The sequence below is a fragment of the Schistocerca cancellata genome, chromosome 6 (assembly GCF_023864275.1).
Source record: "Schistocerca cancellata isolate TAMUIC-IGC-003103 chromosome 6, iqSchCanc2.1, whole genome shotgun sequence".
Classification (NCBI taxonomy): Eukaryota; Metazoa; Arthropoda; class Insecta; order Orthoptera; family Acrididae; genus Schistocerca; species Schistocerca cancellata.
This window is the reverse complement of record NC_064631.1, coordinates 174,331,594-174,351,665: the sequence shown is the minus strand read 5'-3', so window position 1 is coordinate 174,351,665 and position 20,072 is coordinate 174,331,594. Positions and strand designations below refer to the sequence as shown.

The window sequence follows — 20,072 nt, the reverse complement described above, 5'->3', positions numbered from 1 at the left end:
TACAATTACAGAGCAAATGAAACCAACATGAATACCTCATATTTTGTCATATTTGTGTGTTTATTCAATGAACAGTTTACTATTTTGCCAATATCTTTATATAAATATTCATTGCATTTGATAATTTAAAAGTGGTCAGTCGCATTTGTTAGTGGACACCACAACTGAACAGAGAACCAAAAGATACTTCTGTCAAGTAGGCCTACATAATTTTTTAAACAATATATATGAACAATTTGTTGTCATTTATCGTTAATACACTTCCACAAGAATACTGGCTTATTTATTTATGGACAAACCTTTATTTATAATTACTGTAAATTATCTGAGTGTGACAGAGGATTTACAACATTTCTTTGTTTAAATATTGTTGTAATGTGTTAATTTAGTCTGGGAAGTGGTCAGGTTGAATCAAATAATATTTGTAGAGCTGAAGGACGATGTGTTTTTGGTGAGGATGGCCTTCAGCCAATGGAGAAGCAGACAACAGTAGAATACTATGGGAGTGAAATGGAGGCTGGGAATTTTCGAGTGCAGAACTCAGAGAACGAATCTGGACACTTTATGTCGAGTGTTGGAAGGAGGCAGAGCTGCCTGTAGTTATGAGGAATATCTGATTGTGGAGGTGTTTTGTTCTGAACAGTGAGCAACCGTACATTACTTCTGACGGGAGTTTATATTTCGGGAGGTCTGAATGTGCTCCATTGTAGGACTCTTTAACTTTGGCCGCTTGATTTACGGAACTGAGAATAGACAGAGTATGAGTTGTTATTCTTTGCATTGACTGTGTTAATTTGTGAACCGTCATGTTGAACTCTGAACCGTTTTGAGCCGGTGAATATTTCGCGTATTGTGATCATAAAACGCACTTGTTTTTACGTACCTTTGATAACCATTTATCTTGTAGTTTTTGCTATCATTCTCAATTGCTCTGAACGTAACTTTACTGCGTTTGATAAGGGTATTTTCTGTCCGTATTTCAACTGAATATCGTAGGACCACTTCCCATTTATCTGACATGTTCTTTCTCGAATAAACATTATTCAACGTAATTTTGTGTTGTCCACATTAGTTGCAGACGTTAGAATAGAAACCTTGTTATTAAATTACTCATTTAACTGTTATTTTGTATTTATGTGTATTTTATCAATTCGCAATTCTAGCTAACGCGTAGATTATTTGACTGCAGGATCACAGCTACAAGTTATTATTTGCAGAGAATTAGCTGTGAGGAATGAAAGCAGACGTGTGTGGCTCGATCCTATGACTATACCGAGCTATTTTTTTTTTAAACAGAGCCGTGTGTAGCCCAAGTACCTAAAGTACGAGTGATCGCAGGTAAAGGCGCAACTTTTTGCTCGTATGGGATGTCGTTGGTTAGGTATCGTCATAGTCTTCATACATTCTAATCAGTTCTGTCTCTAGCACCTCAGTGTAAAATTAGAGTTCATTCTAGTGTTCAGCCAAGCAATGTGTGATTAACGTTTAGTGTAGAAGGCTGCCCAAATCATAACACTTCAAATGAATGTTCAAAGTTCAAATGTGTGTGAAATCTTATGAGACTTAACTGCTAAGGTCATCAGTCCCTAAGCGTACACACTACTTAACCTAAATTATCCTAAGGACAAACACACACACCCATGCCCGAGGGAGGACTCGAACCTCCGAACCTCCGCCGGGACTGCAGCGCCTGAGACCGCTCGGCTAATCCTGCGCGGTCATAACACTTCGACCGCCAAAATTTCTGCTCATCATTGTCTGCTGTTCAGTTCTCAGATCATGCCAATCATGTTGAAAACTATGCGGCCCATTACTGAAGGTCTATTTAGCCCATTCTGTAGTTCATGACACATGTTTTTCAGCAAATACCAATTTAGCCTGTTTATGTTTGGGTGTTAGAGCAGGTTTCTGCAGCCGTTCCTTGAGCGCAAGGTGTTTGTCGTTTGACAAAACTTGACATCCACGTTCGGCAGTCATTAGCAACTGTAACTCAGCAACACGTTGAGAAGAATAACCGTTTATGGTCTTTGCTTTGTCCGAAAGTAACCGTTATGACGCCGCAGGTAACATTCTGCTTTGCCCATCTTTTCCGTTCTGCCGTATCTGCGAACAGCCTAACGATAACTGTACCCGAAATATTCGACATCTTGCCGATTTGATGATTCGAGAGTCCCATTTTACTGTAATCACCGATTTTGTGTTGTAATCACGTGGTAAATGTTCTCCGCGGGGCATTGCCACATTTGTGGCTTGTGTACACTACACGCACTATCACTAATGGCGTTTGTTTCCTATCTGCACTAAGGGCACGTACGCACACACTAGTACCGCACGTAGCCGACTGCCTTTATGCGGACTTCTACCCTGTAACTCCTAAATCGTTGATGTCTTGTTATATACTGTAATATTGACATCAAATGCGATACCATTTGACTGCATTTGTCAGTATATTAGATGTCATATTATTGCATGTACACTGTGCACAACTATTCCAACGTATTTAGTTTTCCTACAAATATCCATGTCTACTGTACTAGGCTGTAACGTAGGGCAAATGAGACGGTGAACTGATACGATGACGCCGATCCTGTTACAGAAGTGAAGAGCAGCGGGAGTGATTGCGAAACTGACCGCTGCGACTATCAGCTGCGGCAGTACGGGCGCGGTGCTGCAGTGGAATGCTGCCTACTTTGGTAACACAAGTCGCTCCCGCTAAAATTACTCTTCCGGCACGCTCGACCGTCCTCTGTTCCCGGATCCAAGTGGCTGTGCATATCGCGTCTGTTTCTCTTTAAGGAAATGCTTTGTTCGTTCTTCACTGGAATCGTAGTTCACTCCACAGCGTGAGGGGCATTTAGATTCATCAGTTGGCTGTCCTGCGCTATCCCCACCGAAGTCCCCACAGCGTCTGAAGCCGAAGGCGTCCGCAGGCGCAGTTACTTCTCAAGGGCAAACGCGTAAGTACGAATGTAACACTTCGTTTTTGGTTGTATTGTCTGCTATTTTAATTGCAGATTAGGCGCATTCTAAAATGTAGCTACCACTTTACTAAGTTTATGAGGCGGTACGACGGAGAAGCAAACTAATATTTTGATGTGCATCAACGCTGATAGAGGCGCTATTACATCGATTTCCTTTTTACGTCCGTTATGTTCTTCGATGGTCAAGCCAACATAATCAGATGTCATTCTGCTTTACGTAACGTACTGCAACTGTGGAACGCACGTGTGATGCATTTTCGGAAGTCAGCGGTAAGACGATAGGATTACGCGTCCTCTTGCACTAGTGGTTAACAGCAAATTACAGCAACGTAATAAGTGATGTACGTCTCTAGATGCATCTAGAAATTGTACTTACTGCATAAGAGATGTATGCTGTCAAAGTACTCCATACGCATTTGACATAAACATTTGGAAACAACACCATTTTGTGCATGCCACAAAATGCCCGATGCCGAAATTCTGATAACGATGTCATGATCTCTGAGACGCGATTCAACGCAAAGGAAAAATGGCTAGAGCACATAATCGTGACGTAATCACACTGAAGGATACAGAGACCCAACGTTTAAGAACTTTTGGAATCCGAAACACACGTTTATGAAAATTTAGCAAGTAGTTTTGGTCAGTTTGGTCATCATCAGATTCGTCTGACTCCTTGAACTAGTAAACAAAACAAATAAACTGATTAACTTCACATTTTGTCCCTTTTTTTTTTTTAAAAAAAAAGCTTGTACCCGCGACTGAGACCGTCACAAGATACAGAAACATGATAGTTCTGTGATAAACATACGTGTCAGATAGGGCAATGTTATGTTCTTGCCAACGATTACTTTACATTACGTGTCGTGTTATGAGGTTCCGGCTATGTTTTTATATGTCGTAGTATAGAGTGATCTGATGTTAAACTCGTGATCTTAATCTGTGATTTTAGTTAAGAATAGGCAAAAACAGGAAAGAATTTTTCACCCTGACGCAGTGGAACAGTGTGGTCTTATGGAGACCAAACAAAGTTGAGCAGTACCTCATACAATTCTTAGTCTATTCTGATGCACCTGAAAATGACCTAGAAGGCTTGAAGTAAAAGATTTAAATTAAATCTTGGAATTGTTGGATGTGACGTCCGCCAGTTATACAAACATGTTTCGGAACCACTGTGCCATCATCAGTGGGTTTACGTTTTTATTTATTCTGCAATGTGAACATTTTTCTTAAATGATTATAAAATTATGTGCATCTTTAGTTCAGACAATAGGCCATTTCTTTTTGTAAATACCTTTACATTTGGTGTGCATGAATTTTCTGGATCACTTGTGTGTTAATTACTACAGGTAGCTTGTCATCTGCAACCAAACGATGTTGATAAGAAATTTTTTTGCTGGGAGTTAACCTATCTTCTAGAATGTAATTTAGTTTGTCGCGGTGTTTTTGCGCCTATATTCGTTTTTACTCACGTTTTCGTGTGGTAAGCACTTCCATTCTCCGCATCATGCTCTGGGGTTGTGATGCACACGTAACTATAACAAGTATTTTCCACAAATAACGTAGTAAAACACTTTTCGCCGGCCGGGATGGCCGAGCGGTTCTAGGCGCTACAGTCTGGAACCGCGCGACCGCTACGGTCGCAGGTTCGAATCCTGCCTCGGGCCTGGATGTGTGTTATGTCCTTAGGTTAGTTAGGTTTAAGTACTTCTAAGTTCTAGGGTACTGATGACCTCAGAAGTTAAGTCCCATAGTGCTCAGAGCCATTTGAACCATAGCCAAAACACTTTTCACTTCACCAAAACACAGTGTGATTGTGGTTTGTTGTGTGTCCCAGCCCAGTCAGTGTTCATTTGTTCACCAGAGAGTTCGGCGCCAAATCTGAATTTTGTTTGCATTTTATCTTTATGTGTGTGTGTGAGTGTGTGTGTGTGTGTGTTTTCTGTGCCCTTCTTAGTTGTGTGTGTTGTCTCTTATATGGTGTTCCTTTTGTGTATCAATGGTGCGTCTTTGCAGATTTTAGTGTATCTTTTTTCCTTGTGTGTGTGTGTGTGTGTGTGTGTGTGTGGACTTTATACATTTGTGCTGTTTTTATTTGTAAAGTTCCTTTAATGTCTTAAATAGTGTGTCCTTGCAGAGTGTAGTGTATTCGTTTAATAACGAATAGCTACACATTTGCCCAGTACTACTACTACTACTACAACTACTACTACTACTACTACGTGATCAGGCCCAGTGGACCGCACGCATCTACAAGTTTCCTCCTCCACTGTATTCTGTCCATTGCTGCTATCCGCCATTCGTCCACATCTATTGCAACTTGGTTTAAATATTCATGGAGTCCATCCCTCCAACGCTTCTTGGGTCTCCCTGGCGGTCTCTTCCCTGTAGGTGTGAAATCCAGGAGCTTCCGAGGCCATCTGTGATCCTACAACCGGGCCACATGGCCGGCTCACTGCATTCGTTTGGCTTTGACAGTTCCTGCTATGTTGGGCTGCTGGTATTGTTCCTCAAGCTCTTGGTTGTATCTGATCCTCCATTCTCCTGTATCTGCATCCAGAACCGGACCGAAGATCTTCCGAAGCACTTTTCTCTCAAAAACAAGGAGCTTATGGAAGTCCTGTTACCGGATACTCCATGTCTCACAGCCATATAAAACAACAGGCTGGATCAGAGTTTTGTACAGTCGTATCTTGAACTGTCTGGAGAGAGATTTAGACCGAAGCAGTTGTGCTAGGCTGTGGTAAGATCGGTTTCCTGCTTGTATTCTGGCATTGATCTCTGCTTCACATGACGAGTTCTCAGTGAAAAGTGCCCCTAGGTATTTGAATTCTTGCACTCTCTTGTAGGAATGGTCCCCAATCTGCAGTGATTGTAGATGATCAGCAGTGTGATAATGACCATGCGTCATAACGAGGTACTCTGTCTTGGCTTCGTTTATGTTTAGCTGGCAGCCTCCTTTAGTGCTTTGGTCATTTGCTCCAACTCCTCTTCCGACCTAGAGAGTAAACAGATGTCGTCTGCATAGGCTAAGTATGCCAGTCTCTTTCCTTCGATTTCAATCCCTTCGTTCTCTTGGAAGGTCTCGCGTACGATCTACTCGAGGGCAAAGTTGAACAGGATAGGGGACAACCCATCTCCTTGCCTGAGTCCTGTCACAATTTCAAACTCCTCAGTTACGCGATTTCCCATCTTCACCTTTGCACGTGTTTCGTTCAGACAGATCTTTATCAGACTGATGAGTTTCTCTACTATGCCAAACTCCCTTAAACAGTTGAGCAGGCTCTTGCGATGTATGCAATCATAGGCCTTCTTAAAATCAACGAATAAAATATGCAAATCTTTACCATATTCACCCAGTTTCTGAGTGAGCTGCCGGAGACTGAAGATGTGATCTACTGTTGACCGTCCTGGCCGGAAACCTCCCTGGTACTCCCCGATCACCGATTCTGCCACTGGCTGAATTCTATGTATGAGGCAATTGGACAGGATCTTATAGCAGACGTTAAGCAGGGCGATTCCTCGATAGTTGTCACATTTCAGTTTGTCGCCCTTCTTATGTATTGGGCAAATCAGAGCTGTTTTCCATTCTCCTGGTACTTCTTCTTCGGTCCATATTGCCTGTATCAGTCGGTGTATTTTTTCTGCAAGTTTCTTTCCTCCTGCCAGGATCATTTCAGCCTGTATTCCATCTTCACCTGGACTCTTATTCATTTGCCCAGTAGCCCATGGAATCTCTATCACGTTCAGATTGCAGCATGTCCAGTCCTCAACAGTCCGTTGGCTCCTCATCATCCGAGAGAGAACCCAATTTTTGGCACACCTTCCCGCGAATCACAGCTCTAGCTTCCGGGCACAACACAATGGCCCAATCGGCTTGCATCCGAAGCACGACCTACGGATTACTTGTTCGCCCGTTTTAACGGAAAAACTCTCTCGAAAGATATCGGAACTACTAACGCGAACTACCAGTAACCAATGGAAACATATATCCACGAATTAGGCGGCAAAGATTGTTTCACATTTGTTTCCCAACTCACGTACGGTAAGACAGAGAGGGCTGGTATCTTCTGCCATCACTGCTCTCCTTGTTCTTCGATTCCTCCTCCTGCTGCTGTCCCGTGCATTATAACGGTTCAGTTCTCCGTTTTAAGCTTGGAGAGAGCAGAAAATTCGCCTTAGCCCATAGTCAGACTAGGAGAATGGATTTCATGCAAGACAGGGAGTGTTCAATGAAATAGAGGCTGCTGATCCTAAAGGAAAAGTCAGCATTAAATTAAAACGCATATCCTAGAGATCACTCCTTGTCGAAATGGGTCCGAATAGAAAATGATAAGGATGGCACGTTAAAATGATAAAATACCGTATCTAGTTGATAGGCTATAATGAAAGATGTGCTCAAATAAACGGACGTCTTTCACTGTATGTTTGTTGTTGTAGTTTGATGCAACTGTCCACGTTGAAGTCTATCCTGTGCTAGGTTCTTCATCTCTGAATAACTGCTGCAATCTACGTCCATATGAGCCTGCTTATTGTCGTCAGGTAAGTGGTCTCCCTAAAAAATTCCATCCCCCCGCTCCCCTCTCTTTTCTTCCCTAACACTCCCCATCCGTCCCTTCCCCTCACATATGTACTTACTTCTGTTACGAAATTAGTGGTCTCTTGATGCCTCGATGTCTCAGGATATTCTTCCCCTCACATACTTACTTACTTCTGTTACGAAATTAGTCTCTCGATGCCTCGATGTCTCAGGATATGTCCTGTTAACCGTTTCCTTCTTTTAGCCAGCTCATAAATTTCTTTTCTCTCCAATTTGACCCAACACTTCCACATTTACTCGATCTACCCGTGTTATCTTCAGTATTCTTCAGCAGCACCACATTGTAAAAGATTGTAATCTTTTCTTCTCTGAACTGCTTATCGTTCACGTTTCACTTCGGTACAAGGCTACACTCCATATCAGAGAAGACTTCCTAACACTTAAATTTATATTTAACATTAACAAATTTTTCTTTTCCAGGAACTCGTTTTTCTTGCATTACTCGTTCTACATTTTATACCCAGTCTACTTTGCCAATCGCCAGTACTTTTGCCACGCGGGGTAGCCGCGCGGTTTCAGCGCCTTGTCACGGTCCGCGCGGATCCCCCCGTCGGAGGTTCGAGTCCTCCCTCGGGCATGGGTGTGTGTGTTGTCCTTAGCGTAAGTTAGTTTAAGTAGTGGGTAAGCTTAGGGACCGATGACCTCAGTAGTTTAGCCCGCATCTCGTGGTCGTGCGGTAGCGTTCTCGCTTCCCACGCCCGGGTTCCCGGGTTCGATTCCCGCCGGGGTCAGGGATTCTCTCTGCCTCGTGATGGCTGGGTGTTGTGTGCTGTCCTTAGGTTAGTTAGGTTTAAGTAGTTCTAAGTTCTAGGGGACTGATGACCATAGATGTTAAGTCCCATAGTGCTCAGAGCCATTTGAACCATTTTTGAACCTCAGTAGTTTGATCCCATAAGACCTTACCACAAATTAAAAAAAAACAACTAATCTACGAGTGTTTTCCTCAGTATCGCCTGATTTAGTTCGGCTACAATCCATTATCCTTGTTTCATTTTGTTGATGTTCATCTCATAAACTCTTTTCAAGACTTTATCCATTCCCTTAAACTGCTCATTCAAGTCGTTTTCCGACTAATAAGACAGAATTACAATAACATTGGAAAATCATGTTTGCCTTTCTTCAATCTATCTTCTAAGATAAGACGAAGGGTCCGCACTGCCTCGTTAGTTCCTACGTTTCTCCGAAACCCAAACCGATCTTCCCCCAGTTCGGCTTACATCAATTTTCCCTTTCTCTGTAAATAATTGGCGTCAATATTTTGAAAATATGACTTATTAAAGTACTGATAATATTCAGACCTGTCAGTACGTACCTTCTTTGGAATAGGAATTATTACATTTTTCTTCAAGTTCAAGGGAACTTCTGCTGCTTCATTTTTCTTGCGTACCGGATGAAATAGTTTCGCCATGGCTGGCTAACCCAAGGATGTCAAGAATTCTGAGGGAATGTCAGTCATTCTCTCCAGAGCCTTTGTTTAGAATTAGCTCTTTCAATGTTCGGTCAGCTTCTTCTACCAGTATCAGTCCTCCATTTTACCTTCATCTACTTCCTCTTCCCATTCTGTAACGTTATCTTCAAGTTTGTTTCCCTTATTATATACTCTCTATAGAGGAAGTAAACGATTAGCGTTTACAACGTACCATAGCGGTGTAGGGGAAGTTGAGAAGAACAATTTCATACATGATACTTGCGATCTAATAAGCAGGGAATCAACATCAAACTCGTCGACGAAAGCGCATGCACCCCGCGCGAGATTTTTAGTATCCTGTCGCCCTATTGTGACACCAGCTTTCGTTAACACTAGTAGTTAACTTTTCCTGTGAAGGTACTGAATGGAAAAGACTTTTGTTCGCGTTACACGAAAACAAATTACGCATACAATTCAATGTAAATTGAAGTCTTTCAAACACAGTAGTCTAATCCTAATAAGACAAGACAAATAAAACGATTTAATTGGTAATTTTAGCCAGCCGCTGTGGCCGAGCGGTTCTGGCGCTTCAGTCCGCAGGTTCGAATCCTGCCTCGGGCATGGATGTGTGTGATGTCCTTAGGTTGGTTAGGTTTAAGTAGTTCTAAGTCTAGGGGACTGCTGACCTCAGATGTCCCGTAGTGCTTAGAGCCATTTTTGTTAATTTTATGCTGCTGAAAATCATCAAACTGTGAGGTAAGATTTACACAAACGTCCATTTTACGTGTAAAGTGCACGACTAAGCCGATGTCGTAGAAAGGCGATAGAAAATTGAAAATATCGCGCGGATCGGATGTTCTGCTATTTAGGTGAATTATCTATACTAATTTGAGGTTGTTTCCTGGCATGATAGACCATAAGTGTATTGTATCAAAATGTTCTTCTCAACTTCCCCTATACCGCTACGATACATTGTAAACAGTTTCGTCACATGGATTTAATAGTCGTCTGTTAACCTAGGATATCTACTGGACCTCATTTTTTTGCCTATTTGATCGTCTGCTACCTTCTCTTTCAATTTTTAAAGCTACGTATTCGTCGTTTACTGTATTCGTCTCCCTCGTTTGATTCAATTATTGCAGAATGCTCCGTTGATCATTCTCAACGACCTTCGGGATTTTCACTTTATACAGATCTCCTCTCCTTAATCTCCGTCTTCCTGCAAGATCTTCAGTCTTAAACTGCAGCTCGTAACCAATAAATTATGGTCAGAGTCAACATCCACCTCTGGAAATGTCTTACAGTTTGAATATTGTTTCGAAGCATCTGTCTTAACATTATTCTGAAACCTTCCAATGTCTCCAGCTCTCTTCTGTTTATGCAATCTTCTTTCTTGGTTCTTAAACCGGGTATTTACGATCATTAAATTATGATTTGCGCAAAGTTCTGCTAGGCGGTTTTCCTTTTCATTCTACTCCCCACAGTCCATATTCTCCTATTTCCTTCCCAATCTTTCTCCACTGTCCAATGCCAGTGCCCTACAACAATTACATTAAATTTTCGTCCCCATTAACTACACTACTGGCCATTAAAATTGCTACACCAAGAAGAAATGCAGATGATAAACGGGTATTCATTGGACAAATATATTATAGTAGAACTGACATGTGATTACATTTTCACGCAATTTGGGTGCATAGATCCTGAGAAATCAGAATCCAGCACAACCACCTCTGGCCGTAATTACGGCCTTGATACGCCTGGGCATTGAGTCAAACAGAGCTTGGATGGCATGTACAGGTGCAGCTGCCCATGCAGCTTCAACACGATACCACAGTTCATCAAGAGTAGTGGCTGGCGTATTGTGACGAGCCAGTTGCTCGGCCACCATTGACCAGACGTTTTCAGTTGGTGAGAGGTCTGGAGAATGTGCTGGCCAGGGCAGCAGTCGAACATTTTCTGTAACCAGAAAGGCCCGTACAGGACCCGAAACATGCGATCGTGCATTATCCTGCTGAAATGTAGGGTTTCGCAGGGATCGAATGAAGGGTAGAGCCATGGGTCGTAACACATCTGAAATGTAACGTCTACTGTTCAAAGTGCCGTCAATGCGAACAAGAGGTGACCGAGACGTGTAACCAGTGGCACCCCGTACCATCACGCCAGGTTATACGCCAGTATGGCGATGACGAATACACGCTTCCAATGTGCATTCACTGCGATGTCGCCAAACACGGATGCGACCGTCATGATGCTGTAAACAGAACCTGAATTCATCCGAAAAAATGACGTTTTGCCATTCGTGCACCCAGTTTCGTCCTTGAGTACACAATCGTAGGCGCTCCTGTCTGTGATGCAGCGTCAAGGATAACCGCACTCATGGTCTCCGAGCTGATAGTCCATGCTGCTGCATACGTCGTCGAACTGTTCGTGCAGATGGTTGTTGTCTTGCAAACGTTCCCATGTGTTGACTCAGGGATCGAGATGTGGCTTCACGATCCGTTACAGCCATGCGGAATAGATGCCTGTCATCTCGACTGCTAGTGATACGAGGCCGTTGGGATCCAGCACGGCGTTCTCTATTATCCTCCTGAACCCACTGCTTCCATATTCTGCTAACAGTCATTGGATCTCGACCAACGCGAGCAACAATGTCGCGATACGATAAACCGCAATCGCGATAGGGTACAATCCGACTTTTATCAAAGTCGGAAAAAATGATGGTACGCATTTCTCCTCCTTACACGAGGCATCACAACCATGTTTCACCAGACAACGCCGGTCTACTGCTGTTTGTGTATGAGAAACCGATTGGAAACTTTCCTCATGTCAGCACTTGTATGTGTCGCCACCGGTGACAACCTTGTGTGAGTACTCTGAAAAGCTAATGATTTGCGTATCACAGCATCTTCTTCCTATTAGTTAAATTTCGCGTCTGTAGCACGTCATCTTCGTGGTGTACCAATTTTAATGGCCAGTAGTGTATCTGATTAATTTATTTTATCTCATCATGCTTTCTTTCAGTCTCTTCGTCGTCTGCGGAGCTAGCTATAATGTAAACTTGTGCTATTGTAGTGGGTTTCGGCTTGGTTACAGTAATGCGTTCACTGTGCTGATCGTAGCAGGTTAACCGCATTCCTGTTTTCTTATTTGTTATCAGCACTACTCCTGCATTATCTTGTGTGATTTTGTGCTGATATCTCTGTAATCACCTGGCCAGATTCTCACTGTATCAAACCTCTACTCTCCTTATAAATTCTCTAACCTGTGTACCTGATTGCATGATATAACATTCCACGTTCTAATCCTTAGAACGCTAGTTTTGTTTCCCCTGATGACAACATCCTCCTGAGTAGTCCCCGACCACACCTCCCGGAAATTTTCCCCTGGCGGATGTCATCATCATTGAGAAATACAATAGAGCCGCATGTCCTCGGAGAATATAAAGACACTCTGTGAAATTTAACATTTTCCCGGCGAATTAAATATTCGAAGAGATTTCGGGATTGCACCCGGTTGTCGTAAAATTCACTCCACGATATTCTGACTGGGCACCTGACAGTCACCTTCATATGGGCCATCCATTTTTGGAGGTACATGGATAATACTTTCATAGTGTGGCCCCACGGAGAAGATAAGTTACTAGAGTTTTTACATCACCTTAACTGCATTCATGAGAACATTCGGTTTACTATGACATTAGAGAAAAAATGGTTGTCTCGCATTCCTGAATGTTTTGGTTAGACGGAAGACTAACAGCCTCTGGGACATTCTGTTTGTCGTAAGGCCGCTCAGACTGATCTGTACTTACGCTCTTGAAGTTGCCATCATCCATCTCAACAAACCATGAGTATGCTTAAAATTCTCGTACACAGAACCCATACAGTGTTGGATGCAGATAGTTTGCCTAACAAGCTTGCAAATTTAAAGACAGTGTTCAGACACAATGGATACTCTACCCGGCAAGCTAACAGGGCATTCTCAACTAAAACCAGGACCAGGGAAGTGGATAAATAGGAGAACGCGTCACAAAGTCTCTAGATTTTCTTCCCGTCGTTGGAAATATTTCCTTCAAAATGGTGAGAGCCCTGAGTAATTTTCAGGTGAAAGTGATTTTTCGCACACCATCTACGATTTCGGACGTGCTGGGACCAGTGGAGGATAATTTGTTTATGCGGAAGAAGAGAATTTATAAAATGCATTGCCAGTGTGGTGTGGCGGATATAGGACAAACAAAACGCACAGTGGAAGAACGCTGCAGAGAACATAAAACGTTGCACTCGCCTTTCGCAACCCTGCGAGTCTGCAATTGCGGAATATTCTATCTCTAACGGACATTCAATGGAGTACGACAAAACAGTAATTTTGGGCAGGGCAAAATCTTTTCGGGACTCCATTATAAAATAGTACGTTGAAATACGCATCGTGGAAAATCTAATGAACCGTGACACCGGTTACCAGCTGGATAATGCGCGGAATCCCGTCATCTCCGAGATTTTCTCCAGACGAAGACTCCAGAGTCTTCCGATGAGTGCGGCGAGCGGCAACGCCGAAGACACCTGATCTTTGCCGTTCCACCAGCGAGGGTGCTGCCGCTGGGCGGTGTGGTCTAGGGCTGTTGATAAAATATCGATATATATATTCAAACAGTATCGATACATATTGACCATATCTGTTCCCCTATATATCGATATCGAGGAGGCAATATCGAGTGCCGATATTTTTATTTTATTTTAAGTTTTTCGCAATTTTCGGTGAATGTATGAAATTGTTATTTTGAAATTGTAGTAGAACATAATTTTACTTTCACTGTGTGAAGGAGTCTTACTACTTTTTGAGCTCCTACCACGTCCAGTCTTTCTCTTTGACTGTGTCAAGCAAGTATAGGTGGCACAAAGAAGTAGTCCAACTCCACTGGGGGATGGCGGTGTGAATGGAACAACAAGATTTCCGATGTGGAAAAACAGCACACCAGTTGCGATTAAGAACAATTTTCAACGCAACTACAGTGCTGTTTCGTCACATCGACAGTCTTCAAAAACAGTTTCTGAAAAAATGACCACAAGCTAAATCACAAGACTGGTTTTTGGCGGTGAGGGGATGTGCTGATGTAATCGACGCTCGGCGCGTTACCAACGGAAACTACAATCTTTAGCTTCAGCGCGCAGTTTTTTTACCGAGCGAGGTGGCGCAGTAGTTAGCACACTAGACTTGCATTCGGGAGGTCGACGGTTCAAACGCTCGTCTGCCCATCCTAATATTGGTTTTCCGTGATTTCCCTAAACCGGTTCAGGCAAATGTTGGAATGGTTCCTTCCAAAGGGCACGCCGACTTGCTTTCCCATCGTTCCCTAATCCGATGGGACCGAAGACCTCGATGTTTGGTCCCTTCCCCCGAACAACCTTATCCTCTAACCAAGCAACCACGCCGTTTTGACACTACAACTGCTAGGTCGCTAGCGTTTGCAAAAACGAAAAATACAGGGAGTCGGCATCAAGTGCTCCAGAAAAGTCCGCTATGTGACGAAACCGAACGGCGGATCCATTGTGCCACTTACATGCAGTCACCATTGTTAGCGAAGTGGTTATCGCGAAGTGTGAACGTGCATCGTTTTCCTTTCAATTTTTGCTCTAGGGGGGATAAGCAGGCAGTTAGCTTGTTGATGTACAGAATAATAATAGTGTAGTCCTTCTGTCACCGTGACTCTGACGCATACTCGGCGGAGCGGAGAACGTCTTGGTCAGTCTTCGATGGCTTACCTGAAGATGAAATGAAATGATCGTGTTCCCCATTCGGGGGAAGATGAGTGGCACGTGTCCAGTCGAAATATCGTGGAGCGAAGTTTACGACTGGCTGCAGTCCTGAATGTCTTCGGACATAATGACTCTAGTTTCCCCTTGCTTTCAGCCGTTCCCAGCGATAATATAGCAAGGCCATGGTTGTTGTAATGTTACAAGGCTAGATCAGTCAGTCACCCAGACTATTGCCTCTGCGTCTGCTGAAAAGGCTATTGACTCTGTTCAGTAGCCATACATTAGTATCGTTCCTCCACAGCTACTCGTCCGATAAGGTTGCAATTACGGTAAGGTAGGGACATAAATGACATCCCCCGTCAGCGGGGTCCACGGTTCACAATACAGGTTGGTCCATTGATAGTGACCGGGCCAAATATCTCACGAAATAAGCATCAAAGTAAACTAAAAAGAACGAAACTCGTCTAGCTTGAAGGGGGAAACCAGATGGCGCTATGGTTGGCCCACTAGATGGTGCTGCCATAGGTCAAACGGATATCAACTGCATTTTTTTAAAATGGGGACCCCCCATTTTTTATTACATATTCATGTAGTATGTAAAGAAATATGAATGTTTTAGTTGGTCCACTTTTTTCGCTTTGTGATAGAAGGCGCTGTAATAGTCACAAACGTATAAGTACATGGTATCACGTGACATTCCGCCATTGCGGACGGTATTTGCTTCGTGATACATTACCCGTGTTAAAATGGACCATTTACCAGTTGCGGGAAAGGTCGATATCGTGCTGATATATGGCTATTGTGATCAAAATGTCCAACGGGCGTGTGCTATGCATGCTGCTCGGTGTCCTGGACGACACCATCCTAGTGTCCGAACCGTTCGCCGAATAGTTACGTTATTTAAGGAAACAGGAAGTGTTCAGCCACATGTGAAACGTCAACCACGACCTGCAGCAAATGATGGTGCCCAAGTAGGTGTTTTAGTTGCTGTCGCGGCTAATCCGCACATCAGTAGCAAACATATTGCGCGAGAATCTGGAATCTCAAAAACGTCGGTGTTGAGGATGCTACATCAACATCGATTGGACCCATACCATATTTCTATGCACCAGGAATTGCATGGCGACGATTTTGAACGTCGTGTACAGTTCTGCCACTGGGCACAAGAGAAATTACGGGACGATGACAGATTTTTTGGACGCGTTCTATTTAGGGACGAAGCGTCATTCACCAACAGCGGTAACGTAAACCCGCATAATATGCACTAATGGGCAACGGAAAATCCACGAAGGCTGCGGCAAGTGGAACATAGCGACCTTGGCCGGTTAATGCATGGTGCGGCGTTATGGGAGGAAGGATAATTGGCCCCCATTTTATCAGTGGAAATCTAAATGGTGCAATGTATGTTGATTTCCTACGTAATGTTCTACCGATGTTACTACAAGATGTTTCACTGCATGAGAGAATGGCGATGTACTTCCAACATGATTGATGTCCGGCACATAGCTCGCGTTTAGTTGAATCGGTATCAAATAGCATATTTCATGACAGGTGGATTGGTCGTCGAAGCACGTTCACCGGATGTGACGTCCCCGGATTTCTTTCTGTGGGGAAAGTTGAAGGATATTTGCTGTCGTGATCCACCGACAACACCTGACAACATGCATCACTGAACATTACGGAAGGCGAACTACCCGTTGTTGAGAGGAATGTCGTTACACCTATTGCCAAATGCACTGAGGTTGACGGACATCATTTTGAGCATTTATTGCATTAATGTGGTATTTACAGGTAATCACGCTGTAACAGCATGCGTTCTCATAAATGATAAGTTCAGAAAGGGACATGTATCACATTGGGAAATAAAATGTTCAAACGTACCTACGTTTTGTATTTTAATTTAAAAAAACTTACCTGTTACCAACTGTTCGTCTAAAATTGTGAGCCATATGTTTGTGACTACTACAGCTCCATCCATCACAAAGCGAAAAAAGTGGTCCAACTAAAACATTCATATTTCTTTACGTACTACACGAATATGTAATTAAAAAAAATGGGGATTCCTATTTAAAAAAACGCGGTTGTTATCCGTTTGACCTATGGCAGCGCCATATAGCGGGCCAACCGTAGCGCCATCTGGTTTCCCCCTTCAAGCTAGACGAGTTTCGTTCCTTGTAGTTTTTTCGTTTGACGCTTATTTCGTGAGATATTTGGCCCCGTCACGATCATTGGACCACCCTGTGTAATCATGTTTTTATATCTCGTGACGATGCCAACCTTGGTTAAAGCGTTTATTTGTTCTGTTTACTAGTTTAAGGTGACAGACGAATCTCATGATACAGTGACTGAGCGAAAACGGTCATTTAATGAAGCAAAAATTCTGTTTTGGATTCCCCAAATTCGAACATACAGTCGGTGTTCCTTGTGCCTTACCTAATCACTTACGGGCCCCCAAAAAAGTCCATTATGGACGTAGTATTTGACAGTTTCTAACAGTAACAAATCAGTGGGCATTGCAAATCTTTGTCATGGAATAGTTTCGTATTTTTTGTCTGTCTACAAACAGTAAAAGCAGTTCTCTTTCGTGTGAGCAGTAGTTGGGACACGCTGTTCCAAAAGTTTATACCGGAGCTGCCACAGTGCGACTTTTAAATCACGAGCAACACACCATGAGCAGACTGCTGTATAGGGATTCAATTTTCCCCGGTCTCTCAAGAATTTCATTATTAATTTATGATGTTGTTGGAGTTTTGCAGTGCTCGTCTTTTTAGTAAAATACTTTTGGGTGCCGAATTAAGAAATAATTTTATCGAAAGTCAACTGGACAAAATTTCTGTTGCACATTCCTTTATGCAGGGTGTCTCACTATTCCTGTTACACAATTCTAGATGTTGTAGAGGAGACATAGAAGATCAAGTTTTACATAGAAACCCATATGCGGAAACGTCATACAACGATGCTACAGAGCAGGCCGCGGTGGCCGTGCGGTTCTGGCGCTGCAGTCCGGAACCGCGGGACTGCTACGGTCGCAGGTTCGAATCCTGCCTCGGGCATGGGTGTGTGTGATGTCCTTAGGTTAGTTAGGTTTAAGTAGTTCTAAGTTCTAGGGGACTGATGACCTCAGCAGTTAAGTCCCATAGTGCTCAGAGCTATTTGAACCATTTTTTTGATGCTACAGAGCGTCAAAGCTATAGGCGCCGGCGCCTGTAAATTTCTGTATATACAGCGTGATTCGATGATGATGTTACAAACTTTTCAAGGGTGGTGGAGAGGGATAAATGTATCAATTTGAAGTAAGGGTCCCTGTACCAGAAAAGAACGACTGGAAAGTTATAAGCGACAAGTGTTTTGATATTTCTGACAGTGAAATTCATGTACATGTACTGTTGTTGCTACGAATGTACGATATACAACATCCAGAGGTGATACGGACCAAAATCAAGAAAAGAAGAAAAAATGTCTAGTAAACATGGCTTCTAAAACGCTTATCTTAAGAACTACGAGCACTTGGTTAATAGAGGAGCTGTATTTCACACAAGTGACCCTAGCAAAGATGAAGAAGTGCTTATATCTTCTCAGGTGTGAATTTTAGAGCCCATGTTTACTGGACATCTTTTCTTGTCTCGGTCCATACCTGTGAAAATTGCATACCCTACATTCCTAGCAACAACAGAACCGTTACATGTGTTCCACTGTCAGAAGCATTAGACTGATTTTCTCTTGTAACTTCGACTCGTTCGTTTCCTCAAATTGATATATCGTTTCCTCAAATTGATATATTTATCCGACTCCATCACCCCTGAAAGTCTGTAACGTCATCGCGGAATCACCCTGTATATAAATACACTTACAGGCGCTGACCTATAACTTTGACGTTCTCTAGTGCCGTTGGATGACGTTTCCGGACATGGGTTCCTACGTAACACTTGTTGAACTACTAAGTCTCCTCTACAACCTCTAGAAGTGTGTAACATGAATTGTGAAACACTCTGAATAATTTATGAGACTATAGTCTGTCCAAAATCACTCTCGCGAAGATCTATACAGTTCTTAGCGAATTTCTTCTACTCTAGGGTCTTGTTCTTACTTGATTCTTTCAGGGCTCTGTCAAATTTTTCTCGAAGTATTATAGCTACTGTCTTATCTTTATTCACCTTGTATTCCCTTTCTACAACATTGTCTTTAAGATTGTTCCCTAGGTAAGTTTGTCTACAGTATATATTTCTTGCACCTTTCAGTCTTTCCCTCTTTGGTTAGTAAGGGGTTTCCATTTGAGCTCGTTATATTCATACAGGTTCTTCTTCTATTTTTTTCCACTGATCTTTTTAATTTTCCTATTCGCAGCATCTATTTTTTCCATAGTCACACATTATTCTACAGCTTTGCGGTAATCCTCTGGCTATTCCTGCTTAGACGTTTTGCACTATCACTCTCATTTTTCAGATGTCTGTGTTCCCTTTTGCCTTTCTCATTTGCTATATTCTCATACTTTCTCCTTTCGTCAGTTACATTCAATATCTCTTGTAGTTTCCAATTATTTCCACTGAGACTTTTCAGTATGGCTATTTAATCTTCTGCTGATTTCACTAATTCATCTCTCAAAGCTATTCAGTCCTTCTCCGTTGTATTCATTTTTCCTGTTTCTGTCAGTCGTTGCCTACTGCTCCCTTGAAAGTCTCACCAACCTTTGTTTTTTATTCAGTTTATCTAGATTCTATCTCTTGATTTCCTGACTTTCAACAATTTCTTCAGGTTTAATCTGTAGTCCCTAACTAATACACTATAGCCACAGTCCACGCCTGTTCTTGAAACATATTTGTAAGTTTCCTTATTTTTACTCATTCTTCATGTTTGAATTTAAAATAATTCTATTACTTTATTAACACTAGTAATTTTAGTGATTCTTCTGTGTGTTTCCTATGGAAGTATCTATATCTTTTGACTTACTGAAATGCAACTGTACATGACTTCACGTACAACAGTGGAAAACAATCCTACTCTGCATGGGATTTTCATGGGGGTTAATTACTTACTTATTTACTTTTGACTTTTCTCTGAATTGTGTTTCTTCCTGTTAGATCATTTTTAGTTCATAGTTGTGGATGTTCATTGACTGTTATTGTTTCGGCAGGAGGCATCCGACTGCTGGACTATAATTCAGTAATGACGTGATGGGAATGTCACCCTCATGAATATCTGGCATTTCATGCTTAATGTTTTAGGTTTGTTTCAAATAAATCAGTATTAGTCTCAGCATAAAACTGTGTGCTGCATATTTCTACATGTATTTGTAACGCATGAACTGAATCTTTTAGAAGGCTGCAGTTGCT

General features: G+C 42.4%; 1 protein-coding gene across 2 annotated transcripts in view; it reads left to right on the top strand.

The window, feature by feature from the left end:
• The first annotated feature begins 2,692 nt into the window (after positions 1-2,692).
• The window catches only part of LOC126190744 (speckle-type POZ protein-like), a 43,159-nt gene continuing 25,779 nt past the window's right edge, over positions 2,693-20,072 (top strand). The window contains exon 1 of one of the 2 annotated variants that reach the window (XM_049931240.1): positions 2,693-2,957. The gene's annotated coding sequence lies outside the window, so the exon portion shown is untranslated. Of the gene's footprint in view, positions 2,958-7,447; positions 7,524-20,072 lie in introns of those variants that run through there. The other variant, XM_049931241.1, reaches the window with a different exon arrangement.